The 21,017-nt window shown below is 38.5% G+C and overlaps 1 protein-coding gene across 7 annotated transcripts in view; it reads left to right on the plus strand.

Moving 5' to 3' along the window:
- The window catches only part of NUMB (numb homolog (Drosophila)), a 223,828-nt gene that overhangs the window by 99,666 nt on the left and 103,145 nt on the right, over nt 1–21,017 (plus strand). For 5 of the 7 annotated variants that reach the window (XM_011983093.1, XM_011983092.1, XM_011983096.1 and 2 more), the window contains one exon: nt 19,462–19,546. The exons of the other annotated variants lie outside the window; for them this stretch is intronic. The gene's annotated coding sequence lies outside the window, so the exon portion shown is untranslated. The remainder of the gene's footprint in view (nt 1–19,461; nt 19,547–21,017) is intronic. 7 annotated transcript variants of the gene reach the window in all.

Below are 21,017 nucleotides of genomic sequence, written 5' to 3' on the forward strand. Positions count from 1 at the left end.
CGAGACCAGCCTGGCCAACATGGTGAAACCCCATCTCTACTAAAAATACAAAAATTAGCCGGGCGTGGTGGCAGGTGCCTGCAATCCCAGCTACTCAGGAGGCTGAGGCAGGAGAATCACTTGAACCCAGGAGGCGGAGGTTGCAGTGAGCCAAGACTGTACCACTGCACTCCAGCCTGGGTGACAAGAGTGACACTCCGTCTCAAAACAAAACAAAACAGTAGTGTCCCCGATATCCTTGGTTTTGCTGTCTGTGGTTTTAGTTACCTGACGTCAACTGTGACCTGAAAATATTAAATAGAATATTTACAATAAACAATGCATGAGTTTTAAATTATGCATGATGAAATCTTTTGCCATCCCATTCTGTCTTGCCATGAATTGTCCCTTTGTCCAGCATATCTGTGCTGTTATTCTACCCACCCGTTAGTCACTTAGTCACTTATTGAAGTGCTTGTGTTCAAGGTCAGTAGTGGCCTAATGCTACATCACAATGCATATGTCATTCACCTCACTTCATCTTATCTCGTAGGCCCTTTATCGTCTCATAACATCGCAAAAAGAAGGATGAGTACAGTAAAAAAGAAGATATTTTGAGAGAGACCACATTCATATAACTTCTATTACAGTACAGTGTTATAATTGTTCCATTTTGTTATTATTTTTGTTAATCTCTTATTGTACCTAATTTATAAATTAGGCAGTATATACAGGGTTTAGTACTATCTGTAGTTTCAGGCATCCACTGGGGATCTTGGAACCTATCTCCCATGGATAAGGGAGGACTACTGTAAGTCATTTAATAGCTTATTATTCTGTGGATTAGCAGTTTGATTTGGGCTATATTGATTTCTGTGCTTTGCTGGAGGTTTGGCTGGGACCAAATGATATAGAATAGCCTCACTTAAATGTTTGTTGGTTGGCAGGCTTTTTGCCCAGGGTAGTGATTGGGGAGCTTTTTCTCCATGTGGCCTCTCTAGCAGGCAGGTTCATTCACCTGATGATGTCAAAGTTCTAAAAGTATTAAGGCTGGGTGCGGTGACCCACGCCTGTAATCCCAGCACTTTTGGAGGCTGAGGCGGGCAGATCACTTGAGGTTGGGTTTTCGAGACCAGCCTGGCCAACATGGTGAAACCCCATCTCTACTGAAAATACAAAAATTAGCTGGAAATCGCTTGAACCTGGGAGACGGAGTTTGCAGTGAGCCGAGATTTTGCCACTGCACAGCAGCCTGGGCAACAGAGTGAGACTCTGTCTCAAAAAAATACATAAATAAAAGCAAGAAAGGACAAACCCCAATGTGCAAATGCTTTTCAAGTCCCTGCTGTATCACATTTTCTAATGCTCCATTGGTCAAAGCAAGTCATAATGGCCAAGCCCAAATTCAAGGGGTAAAGAAATAGATTCTGTCTCTTGATAGGAAGAGTAGCAAAGTCACATTGTGAAGGGGTGTACATAAAGAATGAGAAGAATTACTGTGGCCAGTTTTGCACACAATCTACTATTATTATTTTCTGGGAATATAAGGACCTGACAGCCCTTTCATTCAATTTATCATTTCCCTCTTTTCTTTTTGGCTTGTGTGCATTATTATTTTAAATATTACAAGGCCGGGCATGGTGGCTCACGCCTCTAATCCCAGCACTTTGGGAGGCTGAGGTGGGCGGGTCACCTGAGGTCGGGAGTTTGAGACTAGACTGGCCCACCTGGAGAAACCCTGTCTCTACTAAAAATACAAAATTAGCTGGGCATGGTGGCGCATGCCTGTAATCCCAGCTACTCAGGAGGCTGAGGCAGGAGAATGACTTGAATCTGGGAGGCGGAGGTTACAGCGAGCCAAAATTGTGCCATTGCACTCCAGCCTGGGCAACAAGAGGGAAACTCCATCTCAAAAAAAAAAATTACAGTTATTTGGCCGGGCATGTTGGCTCACACCTGTTATCTCAGCACTTTGGGAGGCCAAGGCAGGAGGATCATTTGAGCTCCAGAGTTCCAGACCAGCCTAGGCAACATGGCAAGACCTCATCTCTAGCAAAACAAAACAAAAAAGTCAGGCGTGGTGGCATGTGCCTATAATCTCAGCTACTTGGAAGACTGAGGTGGGAGGATGGTTTGAGCCTGGGAGGCAGAGGTTGCAGTCAGCCAAGATCACACTATTGCACTCTAGCTTAGGCGAGAGAGTCAGACCCTGTCTCAAAAAAAATTATAGTTATTTAATTTTATGCATTTATTTCTTCTTTCTTGTAAGTATTCTTGATTCTTGTGGTACTGTGCTTCCATCTGGGATTATCTTCTTCATAGACAGCACCTTTCTTTTAGTGTAAGTCTATTGGTAATGAGTGTTCTATTTTTGTCTGAAAGCATTTTTAGAACTTTTGTCTTAATTTTAAAAGGATAGTTTTATTGGGCATAGAATTCCTGATTGGCAGTTTTCTTTCAGCATTTTAAATATATCATTTTATTGCCTTCTGACTTCATTGTTTCTATTTTATTTTATTTTATTTGAGACAGAGTCTCACTCTGTTGTCCAGGCTGGAGTGCAGTGGCACAATCGTGGCTCACTGCAACCTCTGCCTCCTGAGTTCAAGTGATTCCTCTGCCTTAACCCCTCCCTAGTAGCTGGGACTACAGGCACGTCCCACCATGCCTGGCTAATTTTTGTATTTTTTGTAGATACAGGGTTTTACCATGTTGGCCAGGCTGGTCTCAAACTCCTGACCTCAGCTGATCTGCCCACTTCAGCCTCCCAAAGTGCTGGGATTATAGGTGTGAGCCACCGTGCCCAGCCCCCCATTGTTTTTATTAGAGAAGCAATGTCTTTGGTTTTTAGCAGTTTTCAGTAAGATGCTTACATGGTTTTCTTTCATGCTTTTTATGGTTTTCATCATTTAAGATGTTTCAGGTTCATAGATCCTCTAGGATCTGTAGCTTGATGTCTTTTGTCAGGTTTGGAATATCTCTTCTGATATTACTTCTGTCTTATTCTTTCAGTTCCCTCTGGGATTCTAGATAACATCTTTCTCCTCATCTCATATGTTTCTCGTGCTCTTTTCTGTATTTTCTATCTTTTTTTCTTTGTGCTCCATCTAGATATTTTCTGTTGACCTTTTTTCTAGTTCGGTCTGCTATTAAAAGCATCTGCTGTATTGTTAGTTTTATATACTTTTTAGTTCTCGATTTTCAATTTAATTTGTTCGTTTGTTTGTTTTCATAGATTTGGGTTCTCTGGTGAAATTCTCATCTTGTCCTCTATTTTCATGAACATATTAATCACAATTATTTAAAGTCTGTGTGTGGTAATTAACAATGTCTGGATCCCTGGATCCCCATTTGATCTTTCTCTTTTTTTTTTTTTTGGAGACAAAGTTTCGATCTGTCACTGAGGCTGGAGTGCAGTGGCACAGTCTTAGCTCACTGCAACCTCTGCCTCATGGGTTCAAGCAATTCTTGTGCCTCAGTCTCCTGAGTAGCTGGGATTACATATGTGTGCCACCACGCCTAGCTAATTTTTGTATTTTTATTAGAGACAGGGTTTTGCCATGTTGGCCAGGTTGGTCTCAAACTCCTGTCCTCAAGTGATCCACCCACCTCAGCCTCCCAAAGTGCTGGGGTTACAGGCACGAGCCACTGTGCCCAGCTCATATTTGATCTTTTCCTATTGTCTTCTTTTTTCTCTTGATTTTCAGTCATTTGGTTCTGTCTCCTAGCATTCCTGGTCATTTTTAAAATGATTGTCAAACATCGTATATGGGAAATAATAGAGGCTCTTTATGATGATACTGTTCTCTAGAGAGGATTTGTTTTTCTCCTCTCTAATGGTAGTTAAAAGTAGGAGTAGATGACATTGTTCCATTATGGGCTTGAGATGATCTGAGGCTTTGTTTTATGATTCTCAAGGGCTGGTTTAAATCTAGTTTCCACTTCAAGAGTATTGTATTTCAGATGTACCAGAGGCACCTAGGGTATGCATTATGGCCTCTCCTTGACAGGCCCTGGACTCTTAATTTTTCTGTGAGACTACCTAAAGTTCTGCTTACTTTTTTTTTTTTGCGTATAAAAAATAGGCACTTTACTGGGCGCAGTGGCACTTTGGGAGCCAAGGCAGGTGGATCACCTGAGGTCAGGAGTTCAAGACCAGCCTGGCCAACATGGTAAAACCCCGTCTCTACTAAAAATACAAAAATTAGCCAGGCATGATGGCATGCGCCTGTAATCCCAGCTACTCAGGAGGCTGAGGCAGGAGAATCGCTTGAACCCAGGAGGCAGAGGTTGCAGTGAGCCAAGATTGCGCCGTTGCACTCCAGCCTGGGCAACAAGAGCAAAACTCCATCTCAAATAATAATAATCATTAAAAAAAAAAAAGGCACTTTGCCTCCAAATGTTAGAATTCAGTAAATACCCCGAGGGCAAAAGCAATATAGCATGTCCGGGCTGTCTTTTCTGTGATTGCTTTTTTCCTGGGATTTTAGCCCCTCAAATCCTGCCTGTCGTGGTAGTTGTGAGCTCTAATTTCTGTCACTGTGAGGTTTCCAAAAGCTCTGGTTTGAGACTGGTTGCCCCAGCAGAAAAAAGTAGTAGAGAATGTCAGACTTAACTCTGCGTTTTATTTTTCTCTGGTATTTTGGCCTATCATATCTTAGTTGCATTATTTATTTGTTTTTATTACTTATAATTATTTATTACTACTTATTCATTTTTAAACAATATTATTAATTTATAATAAGACAATATTAAACAATTTAAGCATGTTTTAATCACTGCAGTAAGCAAAACATATGAGGATTCTGCCCTCATGCAACTTATATTCTTGTAGGGAGGAGAGTACCTTTATTTAAAATTGTGATAAGGAGATGTACAGAGTGTTATGAACTTCTTATAGTGGTAGCTGGCTTAGTTAGAGTGAGGGATGGTCAAGGACAGCTACTTTGAGGAAGTGGTATTTGAGCAGAGCTCTGAGAATGAGTAGAATTAACTTAGGGAAAAACAATGGGTTGTTAAAACTATGGATGGCGTAGAGACGTTGAAGGGAAAAGAAGCATAGCAGGTTTAAAGCATCAAAGAGGTGTGGTCTGATGGGCAAGGGCTAAATCGTGCCAAGCTTTATAAGCCATATTAAGGATTTTTTTTTACCTTTTTTTTTTCTTTTTCTTCCAATTCTGTTCTGATCATTGGTCTGACTCTAATATACCTTCTCTTCAGTGTCTTCTGTCCCAAGACAGAGATATTTATTTACCTAGTTATTTATTTCATAGAAATATATTAGGTACCTTTCATAGGCAAGGTTCTAAATTAGGTACCAAGACTGATTAAAAACAGTGTGGAATGCTGCCTTTAGATTTAGACAAACCTGAGTTTAAGTATTAGTTGTCTTATTAACTGTGTGTTTCTTTGGAGCAGTTATTTAATACCTCTGAACCTGAATTTTCTTGCTGGTTAAATACTAACAATAAAAGTGATAATAGAATAATTAAAAGAGCTAATTGAGGCTGAGTGTGGTGGCTCATGCCTGTAATCCCAGCACTTTGGGAGGCTGAGGTAGGCAGTGAGGTCAGGAGTTCGAGACCAGCCTGGTCAACATGGCAAAACCACATCTCTACTAAATACGAAAATTAGCTGGGCATGGTAGCAGGCACCTGTAATCCCAGTTACTAGGGAGGCTGAGGCAGGAGAATTTCTTGAACCTAGGAGGTGGAGGTTGCAGTGAGTGGAGATCGAACAGCAAACACTCCAGCCTGGGTGACAGAGCAAGACTCTGTCTCAAAAAAAAAAAAAAGCTAATTGATAAATGTGCCCAATCAATGGTGGTGCTTATTACTATTATCATATAACTATAAAACACAAATTCTACTTTCAGAGTACCTAGGATATATGGGATCATGGCATATACCAATAGTTATAATGTAACAAATAGTATAAGAAATGAAAAAAATTGGTGATTCAGAGGGAAGAGGTATTACATTCGGACTTGGGGATTAAGACTATTTAATGATGAAAGTGACATGTGTGCTAGAGTAGGAACTAGCTTGTCATTAAAACAATTTAATGTGACATATAACTATCTCAGTCATAAACCTTTTAGATTTTATCAAGCTAGCAACCAAACTTTCAGTTTGTCCCCTTCAACCTGCTCCTCCTTCTGTCTGCTACATCTCACAATAAATGGCAACTCCATTCTTCTGATTGCTCAGATCAGCAATCTTAGAGTCATCTTTCACTCTCACTCTGTATTTCCAATTCATTGAAAAAATCCTGTTAGTTCTACCCATAAGATATGTCCAGAATCCTACCATGTGCAGAGGTCTTGGAAAATGTGGATTATTGTAAACTTACTCATTTGGCAATTTCTGTTGCAGCTAGGCTTCAGATGTGGTTTCTTCTGGAGCTGAGGGCACAAACAGGAAGTGGACCATCTCCCTGACATACCCCTACTGTTGTCACTCTGGTCCAAGCCATTGTCACCTCACATCTGGATTAATTTCCTAACTGGTTCCCTGTTTTATGATCTGTTTACGATACAATAGCCAAGGTGGTTCTTAAAAAACATAAATCTCATTATTCCTCCTCTCAGAACCCTTTAGTAGGCTTCATCTTATTAGGAACAGAAGCCCAGGTACTTGCAATGGCCTCTGAAACTTTCTGAAACATTCAGCTTTCTTTCCAACCTCACTTCCTCCCCTCCCTTCACTTAGTAAATTGTACTCACATCATCTCCTTGTTATTCCTCTAACACTGCAACTTCCATCTAAAGGACTTGTACACTTGCCTCAGGACCTGTACACTTGTTCCTTCCACCTGGAGTGCTCTTTTCCACCTGTGTACTTGGGCTTGCCCTCTTACTTGGCTTGCCCTCTTACTACTCAACTGCCCTCTTACTTGGGCTTGCCCTCTTACTACTCAACTGCCTTTAGATCTGTTTGCTCAAATATAACCTAACAAATGAAGCCTTCTCTTAACTATTTATTTAGAAGAGCCACCTCCTTTCTACCCTGTTCCCCAGTCCCAACACTTTCTTTTCCCTAGTGCTACTTGATTTTTCTTTACATGTCTCAGCTTGTTTTGTATTTGTTTCTTCATTATTTTGACAATCTCTCCAAATAAAATGCAACTACCATGAGGATAGAGGGTTTGTTTCATTCTCTGCTATATCTCTATAGAAGAATACCTGTCTTGTAATTAGTTGTCAATACAAAATTTGTTGAATGAATGAACATGTTTTCTGGTTCAAGTAAGAATTTTTTTTTTACGAAGTTCATTAAAAATCATTTTAAAACTAAATTAAAAAGCAACACTTAGATGCGTTCCTGTGATGAAGGAGGAGGAAATACTAGTTTTTTGAGAAATGATTTTTGATAAGATTTTGAATGAGTTGCTTGATAGTTCAGATAGTTGAGTTAATTGGGTAAAATGCCATATATAAAGGGCGAATGTATATGGTTCCATTGCTTCTTGATCGTGGAGAGGTCTTTTTAGTCGCCTCTTTGAATCTGGTGGTGATTTTTAAGAAGATAGACTTTATTTTTAAGAGGAGTTTTAGGTTAACAGTAAAATTGAGCATAAAGTACCGAGAGTTCCCATATTTCTTCTGCCCCAATATAGGCACAACCTCCCCACTATCAACTTCTGTCACACATCTTTATTACCCAAAGTCCGTAGTTTACTTTCGGGATAACTCTTGGTGGTGTACATTCTCTGGATTTGGACAAATATATAATGACATGGTCTGCCATTATAGTATAGTACAGAATAATTTCACTACCCTAAAAATCTGTGCTCTGCCTGTTTATCTTTCCCACATCCCTTACACCTGGCAATTACAGGCCCTTTTACTGTCTCCATAGTGTTGCATTTTCCAAAATGTCATGTAATTGGGGTCATACAGTATGTAGCCTTTTCAGATTGGCTTTTTTCACTTAGTAATATGCATTTAAGGTTCCTCCATGTCTTTTCATGGCTTGAAGCCTTATTTGGTTTTTAGCACTGAATATTCCATTTTCTGAATGTATCACAGTTTATTTATTCACCTACTGAAGGACATCTTGGTTGCTTCTAAGTTTTGGCAATTATGAATAAAGCTGTTGTAAATAACTGTGTGCAGGCTCTTGTGTGGACATAAGTTTTCCACTCATTTGGATAAATACCAAGTAACATAATTGCTGGATTGTATGTGAAGAGTATGTGTAGTTTTGTAAGCAACTGCCAAACTGTTTTGTAAAGTTGGCTGTACCATTTTGCATTCCCATCAACAATGAATGAGGGGTTCCTGTTGCTGGAACTGCTTCTCAGAATTTGGTGTTGTCAGTGTTTTGGATTTTGACCATTCTATTGGGTGTGTAATGGTATCTGATTGTTTTAATTTGCAGTTCCCTCATGACATATGATAATTTATTTTCATATGCTTATTTACCATCTGTATTTCTTTAGTGAAATATGTTCAAGTCTTTGCCGATTTTTAAATCAGGTTGTTAGTTTTCTTACTGTTAAGTTTTAAGAATTTTTTGGGGGGTGTGTGTGTGTGTGTGTGTGTGTGTATATATGCGTATGTATGTGTATATATATATCTATCTCCAGGCTGGTGGAAGTGGCACAATCTCAGCTCACTGCAACCTCTGCCTCCTGAGTTCAAGCAAATCTCCTGCCACAGCTTCCCAAGTAGCTGGGATTATAGGTACCCGCCAACATACCTGGCTAATTTTTGTATTTTTAGTAGAGACGGGATTTCGCCATGTGGGCTAGGCTGGTCTCGAACTCCTGACCTCAGGTGATCTGCCCGCCTTGACCTCCCAAAGTGTGGGGATTACAGGCGTGAGCCACCATTCCCAGCCCTATATTTTGGATAATAGTTTTTTTTGTTGTTTGTTTTTTTGAGACCGAGTCTCGCTCTGTCACCCCGGCTGGAGTGCAGTGGCATGATCTCCGCTCACTGCAACCTCCACCTCCAGGCTTCAAGTGATTCTTCCGCCTCAGTCTCCCAAGTAGTTGGGATTACAAGCATGCACTACCATGTCTGGTTAATTTTTGTATTTTTAGTAGAGATGGGGTTTCATCATGTTGGCCAGGCTGGTCTTGAACTCCTGACCTCAAGTGATCTGCCTGCCCCCCTTGGCCTCCAAAAGTGCTGGATTACAGGCATGACCCACTATACCTGGCCTGGATAATAGTTCTTTATCAGACATGTTTTCTGCAAATACTTTCTCCCAGTCTGTTGCCTGTCTTCCCGTTCTCTTGACAGTGTCTTTAGTAGAGAAGAAATTTTTAATTTTAATGAAGTCCAGCTTATTAATTATTTCTTTAATGGGTTGTGCGTTTGGTGTGTATTTTAAAAGTCATTGCTTTACCCAAAGTCATCTAGATGTTCTCCTATGTTATCTTCCAGGAGCTTTATAGTTTTACATTTTACATTTAGGCCTGTGATCCATTTTGAGTTAATTTTAGTGAAGGATGTAAGGTCTACATCTAAATTCTTTTTCTTATCCTTTCTTTTTTCTTTTTCATTTGGGTGTCCAGTTACTGCAGCACCATTTGTTGAAAAAGACTATCTTTTCACCATTGTATTGCCTTTGCTCTTTTGTCAAAGATCAGTTGAAAATAACTAACTAAATATTTTTATTTATAGAGATGGGAGTCTCACCATGTTGCCCAGGCTGGAGTGCTATGGATTCACAGGCACAGTTATAGCACACTGTAACCTCAAACTCCTGGACTCAAGCAGTCCTCTCACTTCAGCCTCCTGAGTATCTGGCATTCCAGGCACACTCACCATACCCAACTCCAGTTGACTGTGTTTATGTGGGCCTATTTCTGAGTTCCATTGATCTATTTGTCTGTATTTTTGAAATACCATACTGTCTTGATTACTGTGGCTTTTATAGTAAGTCAGTCTTGAAATTGAGTAGCATGTTCAGTTGGCTATTCTGGGTCTTTTGCCTCTCTTTATAAACTTTATTTTTATTTTTATTTGTTTTTGTTCCATACAAACTTTAGAATGAGTGTGTTAGTATCCACAGAATGACTTGTTGGGATTTTGATCAAGTTGGGAAGAACTGACATTTTGACAGTATTGAGTCTGCCTATTCATGAACATGGAATGTCTCTCCATTTATGTAGTTTGATTTCTTTAATCAGTTTTTTCATTTTTCTTGTGTAGATTTTGAACATATTTGATTAGACTTGTACCTAAATATTTCATTTTTGGAGGGTGCTAATGAAAATGGTATTATGTTTTTATTTCAAATTCAGATTATTTGTTACTGGTATATAAGAAAGTGATTGACTTTTATATATTAACCTTGTGTCCTGTAACCTTGCTATAATTGGTTATTAATTCTGGAAGTTTTTTCATTGATTCTTTCAGGTTTTCTACATGGGAAGTCTTGTCATTTGTGAACAAAAACAGTTTTCTTTCTAACTTTCCAATCTGTGTTAAGTTTTATTTCCTTTTTTTTTTTTTTTGGTCATATTGCATTAGGACTTGTAGTATGATGTTGAAAAGGAATGGTGGGAGGAGACATCCTTTTCTCGTTCTTGATCTTAATGGGAAGGCTTCTAGTTTCTCACCATTAAGTGTGATGTTAGCTGTAGGGTTTTAAAAATGGATGTGCTTTGTCTTTGTTGAGGAAGAACCTTTATGTTCCTAGTTTGTTGAAAATTTTTATCATGAATGGATGCTGGATTTTGTTAAATGCTTTTTCTGCATTTATGGAGGTGATCATGTGATTTTTCTTTTTTAGCCTGTTAATATGATGGATTATATTAATTGACTTGCACGTGTGAAACCAGCCTTGCATACCTGAGATAAACTGGACTTGGTCATGGTGTATAATTCTTTTTATATGTTGCCGTTTTCAATTTGCTAATATTTCTGGTCACATTTTTTATTAATAGCTTGGTTGCATCCCTTCATGGCATGCTGATCAAATACTCAGTTACAACTTTGAAAAATGGCATATATGTTGTATGATAGAATTGAAGTCCGATTTTTATTTCTACAGGCTGGATTGGCCAAATCTAATAATATGGAATTTAATATGCATTATATAAAGATTTTTTGAGAATCAGTTTAATATGCATAGTTAATGACACACATTACCTGGGATTTTGATTCCAGCTCTGCTGCTTAGAAGCTATGTTACCTTGAATAAGGTATTTTTTTTTTTTTGAGGCGGAGTCTCGCTCTGTCGCCCAGGCTGGAGTGCAGTGACGCAATCTCGGCTCACTGCAAGCTCCGCCTCCTGGGTTCACGCCATTCTCCTGCCTCAGCCTCTTGAGTAGCTGGGACTACAGGCGCCCGCCACCACGCCCGGCTAATTTTTTGTATTTTTTTTTTTTTTTTAGTAGAGACAGGGTTTCACCGTGGTCTCGATCTCCTGACCTTGTGATCCACCCGCCTCGGCCTCCCAATTGAATAAGTTATTTAATCTCTTTATGTCTCAGTTTCTTCATCCATAAAACGGGGATTGTTGTAAAATATAAAAGAAGTAATAAACTCTTAAAATAACAGTAAGTAATAATAGGGCTCTTAAAATAATAGCTGGCACATAGTAAGGGATGATGAAATGTTATCTGTGATTATTATAAAATTCTGTACGTGGGTGCAAACAAACTCAAATTTTTAAGGCTTGACTGATATGATTTAGGACAACTAAGAAAGACTAGGTATCTTAGTCTTTTGTTGTTTGTAAACTCAAGGAAATGATAGATAGTGTGACTTGGATAGGATAAAAGTTAATGTAGGCCAGGTTGACAAGTCATTTATAATCTCTTGAAGCCAGAGGCAACACCTTAGCAAGTAACTTAAAGCTTAGAAGAATAAAGTTTCTAGGCCAGGCGCGGTGGCTTACGCACTTTGGGTGTCTGAAGCAGGCGGATCACCTGAGCTCAGGAGTTTGAGACTGGCCTGGCCAACATGGTGAAACCCCGTCTCTACTAAAAATACAAAAAGTAGCTGGGCGTGGTGGTGGGTGCCTGTAATCCCAGCTATTCAGGAGGCTGAGGCAGGAGAATCACTTGAATCTGGGAGGTGGAGGTTGCAGTGAGCTGAGATCGTGCCATTGGACTGCAGCCTGGGCGACAAGAGCAAGACTCTGTCTCAAAAAAGAAAAAAAAAAAGTTAATGTAACTTAAAGGGCTAAAAAGTTTCCTAAAAAAGTGTTTGGTTAACAGTTCTGATGTTGCCTATGCCAATCTCCCACTGTAATAATTAGAAGGAAAATAAACATTTAATATTTCTGAAATTGCGATGGATGGAAAACCCTTTGTCAGAATCTAGGAGAAATATTCAATTACTTATGAAATAGAAGGATCTGGAGAGAAAGACCCACCATTCCCAGATTTTGGCATAAGGTTCTCTGAAAGAAGGAAGGAAAACATTTTATGTCTTTCTTTCCTGTCAGCTATCCTTGGACTTGTAGACACAGGGTTGGCACCAACTGGAAAACTGGGCAGCTATTCTTCTTTCCCAGTGACTTTCAAGCCTAAATAAAATATACAAAAGGAAGCTTTTGGCCAGGTGCAGTAGCTCACACCTGTAATCCCAGTGCTTTAAAAAGGCCAAAGTGGGAGGATTGCTTGAGGCCAGGAGTTTGAGACCAACCTGGACAACATTGTAGAGAAAAAATTGTCTATGAACATTTTTTTAAAAAATTAGCTGAACGGCTGGGCGTGGTGGCTCACGCCTGTAATCCCAGCACTTTGGGAAGCCAAGGTGGGTGGATCACCTGAGGTCAGGAGTTCGAGACCAGCCTGACCAACAATGGTGAAACCCCATCTCTACTAAAAATACAAAAATTAGCCGGGGGTGGTGGCACATGCCTGTAATCCCAGCTACTAGGGAACCTGAGGCTAGAGAATCGCGTGAACCCGGGAGGTGGAGGTTGCAGTGAGCTGAGATCACACCATTGCACTCCAGCCTGGACAACAAGAGCAAAATTCCATCTCAAAAAAAAAAAAAAAAAAAATTAGCTAAACATGGTGGTGTGCACCTGTGTTTCTAGCTACTTGGGAGGCTGAGGTGGGAAGATCTGTTGAGCCCAAGGAGTTCAAGGTTACAGTGAGCTATGATCCTGCCACTGCACTGCAGCCTAGGTGACAGGGTAAGACCCTGTCTTTAAAAAAAAAAAAGGAAAAAAAAAAAGGAAGCTTTTCTTTCTCAGTGAGACTTAAACAAACATTGATACTGCAAATTATGTTTCTTGTCCCTGACCCTGATATTTCTAAATTCCTTTACCTTGTTCAAAATTGTTCTACAGCTTTTAGCTTTTAACTAACTACATAATTTATTTATATTTATTGTTTATCTCCCACACAACTAGAATGTGAGTCCCATGACGGATTTGTTCACTGAAGTATCCTAAGCACCAAGAACAGTGCCTGGCAAGCAGACACTCAAAAAATATTTGTGAGTTGAATGAACAAAATCTGAGGCTAAAGCCTCATATATTATACTAGTAAAAGCATAGCAGCTTTAACTGAAGAGAAGGCAGGGACTTACAGTTCTACCTACTGGGTCCTGCCGTTGCACCTTGTGGCATCACTACAAGGAGCACAGTTTGAAGCTACCTTACAAGTAATGATCTATGAGGTTGCTGGAATATGGTTCACCCATTTCATTTTATCCCTTCTTTCTGTATTACCCAAAGACAGTAATTCCCAGGAAACATCTGGGTCTGGGTGGGGTGGTGGTAGATGCTTGCAGTGGCTATGGAAAGGTTCATTTTTTATGGGAAATATAATTCCTAAATTGTAAAGCTCTATTCCAACGTCAGTGAGAGAGAGAATCCTGGTTACAATTTTTATGACATCAGTTGAGAATGTCATGCTAATGTTTTATAAACAACAAAATAAGAAAAAATCAATAAAGATAGGGATAAAACCCTAAAAGTATAAACAGAATCAGATGAACCTAACTGTATTTCAGCTCCACTTAAAGGTAAGTAAAATGGTATACTCTTAAGATGAGCAGAAATATAAACAATAATGAATACATAAACTGATGAATAATGAAATATAATGAAATGAATATAACATATATTGAAGATATATAATACAATGAATATAATGAAATGAATATTGAAATATAAATATAAATAATAGTGAATCCTAGTTTCTAGGCTTTTCTTTTGTAGTGGTATGAATTAGCAATTTTGAAAGTGTTTTTTGTTCTAGGACTGAACAAATGAGTAAGTGTATTGAGGATAATGGGAGTCAAGTTTTTTCATTGTTGGAGAAAGGAGTTTTATATATGGAAAAGAGAAAAGGCTAGAATAAACCCTGTGATGTTAGATTTGAATGGGAAGTTATGGTTTTTAATATCTATTAATATCTATGTAATGTATTATTAATCTATATTTAAATATTTAATATCTATATAAATACAGATTAATACACATATATGTATATTTTCATATAGATATATATATATAGGCACATACATGTGTGCATGCATATACACAGACATACACATTTTTATATATTTATATATATATGTATTTCAGCTTTGTTTGCTAAGAGGGCCTAGAAACAATTCCTTCGCCTCTCTTTTTTTTTTTGAGATGGAGTATTGCTCTGTCGCCCAGGCTGAAGTGCAGTGGCATGATCTTGGCTCACTGCACTCTCCACCTCCCAGGTTCAAGTGATTCTCCTGCCTCAGCTTCCCAAGTAGTTGAGATTACAGGCTCCTGCCACCATGCTTGGCTAAATTTTGTATTTTTAGTGGAAACATGGTTTTCACCATGTTGGCCAGGCTGGTCTTGAACTCCTGACCTCAAGTGATCCTCCCACCCCTGCCTCCAAAAGTACTGGGATTACAGTCGTGAGCCACTGAGCCCAGCCACTTCTCCTCTTTCTTAACCCATTTATACTGCTGTAACAGAATACCTGAGACTGGGTAATTTATAAAAAACAGAATTTTATTTTCTCACAGTTCTGGTGGCTGGAAAGTCCAAGATCAAGGTACTGGCAGGTCCAATTGTCTGTTCCGGAGACAAGGAACACAGTGTCTTCACATGGCCAAAAAGTGGAAAAACAAGCTAGCTGAAGCTGCACGAAGCCTTAAATCCCATTTAGGAGGAAGTAGCCCTCCTGGCCTAATCACTCCTTAAGGGCTCCACCTCTTAATACTGTCACATTGGTAACACCTGAATTTTGGGGGGACCTATTCAAGTCATAAAACCCTGTAACAATGAACACACATAACTGAGTCCTATATATTTCAATATGGACTGTAGACATATAGTAAGTTTTTTTTTTGAGATGGAGTCTCACTCTTTCTCCAGGCTGGAGTGAAGTGGCGCAATCTCGGCTCACTGCAAGCTTCACTTCCTGGGTTTAAGCGATTCCTCTGCCTCAGCCTCCTGAGTAGCTGGGATTGCAGGCACGCACCACCACGCCTGGCTAATTTTTTTAAATTTTAGTAGAGACGGGTTTCACCGTGTTGGCCAGGATAATCTCAATCTCCTGACCTCGTGAACCGTCCACCTTGGTCTCCCAAAGTGCGGAGATTACAGGCGTGAGCCACCGAGCCTGGCTGTTATATAGTAACTTTAACATTGGTACTGATTTGCTTAACTATACTGTGGTTATCTAAACAAGCATTCTTGTTCCTAGCAGAACATACAGAAATATTTAGGACTAAAATGGTATATAGTGTTTACAGCTTACTCTCATATGGTTCAGAAAAAAATGTATGAGATGGACCTGGTATGGGCTCACTCCTGTAATCCCAGCACTTTGGGAGGCTGAGATGGGAGTCCAAGAGTTCAAGACCAGCCTGGGCAACATGGTGAGACCCCATCTCAAGGAAAAATCTCAAGGAGAAAGAGAATGATACAGCAAATCAGATGAAATATAAATAATTGATGATCTTTGCAGATGTCTTTAAAATTGAAATTACATAAAGTTAAAAATTTACCTAAAATCTTTTCATATATCTTAGTTGTAATCCAACTTGACTTCATTTATAGAACTCACAGAAATGACAAAAAATTATTTAAAGAAAGTAAAGTAGCAAAGGAAATGCTGATCATGCAGAAAAATTTCAAATTGTTGGCATAAAGAGAAGAACCTGATTTTTTTATTTGTTGTTCTGTCATTGCATAGTAACCTCGAACACCTCACGTTCTATATTTATTTGCTTTAAATATTTTTAAAATAGGTAGTTCAAGGATTTCCTAAGCATTTGTTATTTAATAAGTTTTCTTAGGAAGGGGCACTTTGTAAAAATTAGATGGCCTTTGTTCTAGACAGTTGTACCCTTTTGTATTGGTGTTAATCCATTAATCTTACTCATGTGGGCAGAGCCCTCGTGGTCTAATTATCTCTTAATGGTCCCACCCCCCCCCCCACCATTAGATTTCAACATGAGTTTTTGGAATAGACAAACGTTCAAATCATAGCAAACTGGAAGCACAAGAGTATGGATAAATTTCCTAGACATAATATTGAGTGAAAGAAACAACAACAAAAGGGTAATATTGTATGATTTCTTTTTAGTAAAATTCAGTATAGGCAAAACACATCTATGGTGTTAGTTTAGTTAATTAAGATGGTATCTTTGGTAGGGGAACGGGAAGTGGCTGGAAGCAGGAACATAGAGGAGCTTCTAGGGTGCTACTAACGTTCTGTTTTTGATCTGGATTCTAATTATGTGTGTATCTTTGTGAAAAGTAATTGAGCGCTACACTTTGTATGCTTCTTTCTACCTATGTTATACCTTAATAAACTATTTTTAAAAGGATTTTTGTATCATATGTAAATCTGTTACTAAGGACACTTTTTTAAGTGTATTTTTCATAAAATGCCTTTGTTAAGTTCTTCTTCTGGACGTGGGAAGAGATGTGGACAAAAAATTAGGCTTCCTTTTATTAATCAGCTCTATGTAACTCATTTCACATCCCTTTGTGTCTAACTGCCTTAATTCTTAGAGTTAATTTTTGTGTCCAGTTAGTTTTTCACTTTATAAAGTATTAATAAGTGAATGAGTGAATAGTCTTATTTTAAGTCTGTTCTTTTTTTAAATTTTTCAAATTTCTTAATGTAAAATTCTAAGTACAGTATTTGAAGGTAAATGGCAATTGAAGATATGGCTATTATTGTCAAATTCCTTTTTGAAAATGTTCTAGGGCCAGGCGTGGTAGCTCACACCTATAATCCCAACCCTTTGGGAGGCTGAGGTGGGTGAATCACAAGGTCAGGAGCTCGAGACCAGCCTGGCCAACATGGTGAAACCCTGTGTCTACTAAAAATACAAAAAATTAGCTGGGCGTGGTGGCGAGCATCTGTAATCCCAGCTACTCAGGAGGCTGAGGCAGGAGAATTGCTTGAACCCAGGAGGCGAAGGTTTGCAGTGAGCTGAGATGGTGCCACTGCACTCCAGCTCGGGTGACAGTGTGAGATACCATCTCAAAAAAAAAAGAAAAAAGAAAAGAAAATGTTCTATTAGATTTATTTAGTACATTTTTATTACCCACTTTCCATTTTAGTGACACCTGAGAGACAATATACACCTCCATACTAACAGAAGGAAAACTTTTTAGTTTAAGTTGTTTTTATATTCAGAAGTTAGGGTTGTTGGAATTCCACTTTTCAAATGCTGCAATTTCCATGAAGTCTTTTCTTGTTTCTTCTCTCCAAGTCAGTGATCTCATCCCCCTCTTAAGGCATGTTGCAATTTGTGCCTCTCTTAAAGCATTGGCAGTATTTTGTCAAACAGGCTTTTAATATTCCTTTTCTTGATTATGAGAATCAAGAGCTTAGAAATTATGTCAGTAGTTTTCTGTACTCCTCTTAATACTGAATATTGTGACTGTATTAACACACAGTAGGTTCTCCATCAATAGTTTATCCCAATTGCTGTGTTTCTTTTCAATTTTTTTTTTTTTTTTTTGGGAGACAGAGTTTTGCTCTTGTTGCCTAGGCTGGAGTGCAATGGCGCATCTCGGCTCACTGCAACCTCTGCCTCCCGGGTTTAAGTGATTCTCCTGCCTCAGCCTCCTGAGCAGCTGGAATTGATTACAGTCACCCGTCACCACACCCGGCTAATTTTTTGTATTTTTAGTAGACACAAGGTTTCGCTATGTTGGTCAGGCTGGTCTTGAACTCCTGACCTCAGGCGATCCACCTGCCTCGGCCTCCCAAAGTGCTGGCATTAACAGGCGTGAGCCACTGTGCTGGCCCAAATTGCCATGTTTCTAACCTTGAAGACCATTTCATAGTTTAATTTTGCTTGTATAATTTTCTTTGTAAATCAAATATTTAATATATAGCTGAATAGATACTCTGTGACCACTTTCCATTTTTGAAAGCCAAATCCCAGTTCTATAACTGTCATTCTAAAATATTTACCGTCTCGCCAAACACATATTTTCTTTGGAGACAGAAATAAATATGCAAAACAAATTCCAAGCCAAGTTTTGTTTTGTTTGTTTTGTTTTTAAACACTTTGCAGAAACTGCTGTTTGCTACAAGAGAATGAATGGAATTTTTCGTTTAAGTTTACGTGAAAATGGAAATAAATATAGGACTGTGGGATTAAACATGGAGATTTTCTAGAGTGTTTTGAAGAAGTTTCCCTTATATTCCATTGATCTTGGTGTTCATTTTCCCTACGACTTTGCCAATATGTCTCTCTCTTTCTGTTTATTTCTTGTAAATATTCCTTCCTATCAGTGCCACATGAGTCCATTCGTTTTTTTTTTTTTTTTTTTAAACTGGGTCTCACTCTGTTGTCCAGGCTGGAGTGCAGTGGCGTGATCACAGCTTGCTGCAGCCTTGACCTCCCAAGCTCAAGCTATTCTTCTGTCTCAGCCTCCCGAGTAACTGGGACCACAGGTGCATGTCACCATACCTGGCTGATATTTAAAGTTTTTTGTAGAGGCGAGTTTTCCCTATGTTGCTCAGCTTGGTCTTGAACTCCTGGGCTCAAGTGATTCTCCTGCCGAGGCCTCCTGAAGTGCTGGGATTACAGGCATCAGCCACTGTGCCTGGCCCAAACTGAGCCTTCTTGACACAGCTCTTCCTGTTTTGGGCCCCTTGAATACTAATTACTGGTCTTACTAGGAATATGTGTAGAATGGGATTTGTGGGAGTTGCTCTCAATAAATAACAATATTGTATTTGTCTCTCTCTCTCTATATATATATACACACACACACACAAAAAAAAAATATTTTATTTCAAAGATCGAGTAATTTACCTGTAGATATTTGAGTTTTATATAGGGGAATTATTTATCATGTATTAGAGAAAATTGTGGTTCTACATTAGTGTGTGGATCTTACAGTTGGAGTAACTTGGAGTGATCATCTTCTGTATATCATTATAATAAAGTCTTATTTTATCGGGAAAATGGGACATCCTCTTTATTTTGTGTATAGGTATTTTGTTTGGAGTTACTATGTCAGTGCAATGCAGCAATAATTATGTTACTAACAACAATTTTGTGAGATGTTTATTATTCTCATTTTACAGATGAGGAAACTGAGGCTTGGTGAAGTTACGAAAGTTGTCCGAAATTACACAACTTGTAAAGGGCACAGCCAAGATTCAGAGCCAGGTCTGTCCAACTTCAAAACTCTTAATCATAACCATGAATCTGAAATAGCTGTGAAGTATCAACCTGTGATAAGTTGTGTTAGTATTAATATTGCTTAACTGTTGTTTAACAATTACTGATAATATTTTTAATGCTGAGTGTTTTTGTCCTTTATAATAATTTCACATATCTTTTCAATATTGTGAAAAGCAGTATAAATGGTATTTAAGGGTCTAGTCTCTGGAGACAGACTAATTGGATATGAATCCTTTAGCCACTTCATTTACTTGTTGTGTGACATTGGAAAAGTTGCTTAACTTTTCCATACTTCAGTTTTCCATCTGTAAAATTGTGATGGTAATATTATCCTCCTGATAGGGTTATTGTAAAGATTGAACGATTTAATACATACAAAGCATTTACAACAGTGCCTGGCACACAGTAAGCATTCAGTGAATGTCAGTGATTAGTATTATCATCTCCTAGCAACCAGTAAAGAAAATTATCATAATATCTAATTCTGTATTAGGAAATTTGGATAAAGCAATGTTTAGGCAGCAATGTAGGACATGGCAAAACTTACATAAAACAAAATTAAACTCGAATGAGTTAGATCTAAAGAATATTATTCATTTGATCAAATTCAGGTCTATCTGTTATAAAGCAACTTGGGCAACTGCTTATAGATCTCACGTGTACAAGAGCCTTACATATATAAGGCCCATACATAAGTCCACTAGAAGTACCCATTGAGCCTAACGTGGTCATTGCATTATGAATGTGTTTTGTCTGCCTTCCCCTTCAGAATGCAATTTGTATTTAGAATAAATGTCCACATTTTCAGGTAGTTTATGAGGAGATGGTGTTTTGACAGCCTTGACGGAAAATTACCAAGAACTAAAACCTCATGTGTTACGTAAAACGTTGGCAACATTTTATCACTTGCAGGAGTGCTTATTAGAACTTGCACTATGGTGAATGTGCACACTGAATGACCTTTGAACCAGTGGGACACTAGTTCAACTAGAACTCAGCCATGAACTGATTATGTATTCTTTTCTCATACTTGTTTATTCTAGCTGTCAGAATCCTAAAGTGCTGTATTAACTATTACTACAATTTCTTTAAAGTAAGATACCTATGATTATTTACTAATAATAAGTTTATATCTGTTGCATAAACATCCATGAATGGGAGATAATTTGAGCAAAATTATACAAAAATTCAAAAGCTATTTAAAGATTGGGATCTGCCTTGTATGAACTCCAGAGCTCTGTAGCTTTTTTTTTTTTTTTTAATTTTTAATTTTTTTCTTATAGAGACAGAGTCTTGCTATGTTGCCCAGGCTGGTCTGAAACTCTTGGACTTGAGCAATCCTTCCACCTCAGCCTCCCAAAGTGCTGGTATTACCACCATGCCCAGCCTATAGCTTTTATTCTGCATATACATTTAACTTATTTCCTTCTTTTATGGTATTGAGACTTACTATCCT

This window comes from Mandrillus leucophaeus, unplaced genomic scaffold (assembly GCF_000951045.1).
Source record: "Mandrillus leucophaeus isolate KB7577 unplaced genomic scaffold, Mleu.le_1.0 Scaffold246, whole genome shotgun sequence".
NCBI lineage: Eukaryota > Metazoa > Chordata > Mammalia > Primates > Cercopithecidae > Mandrillus > Mandrillus leucophaeus.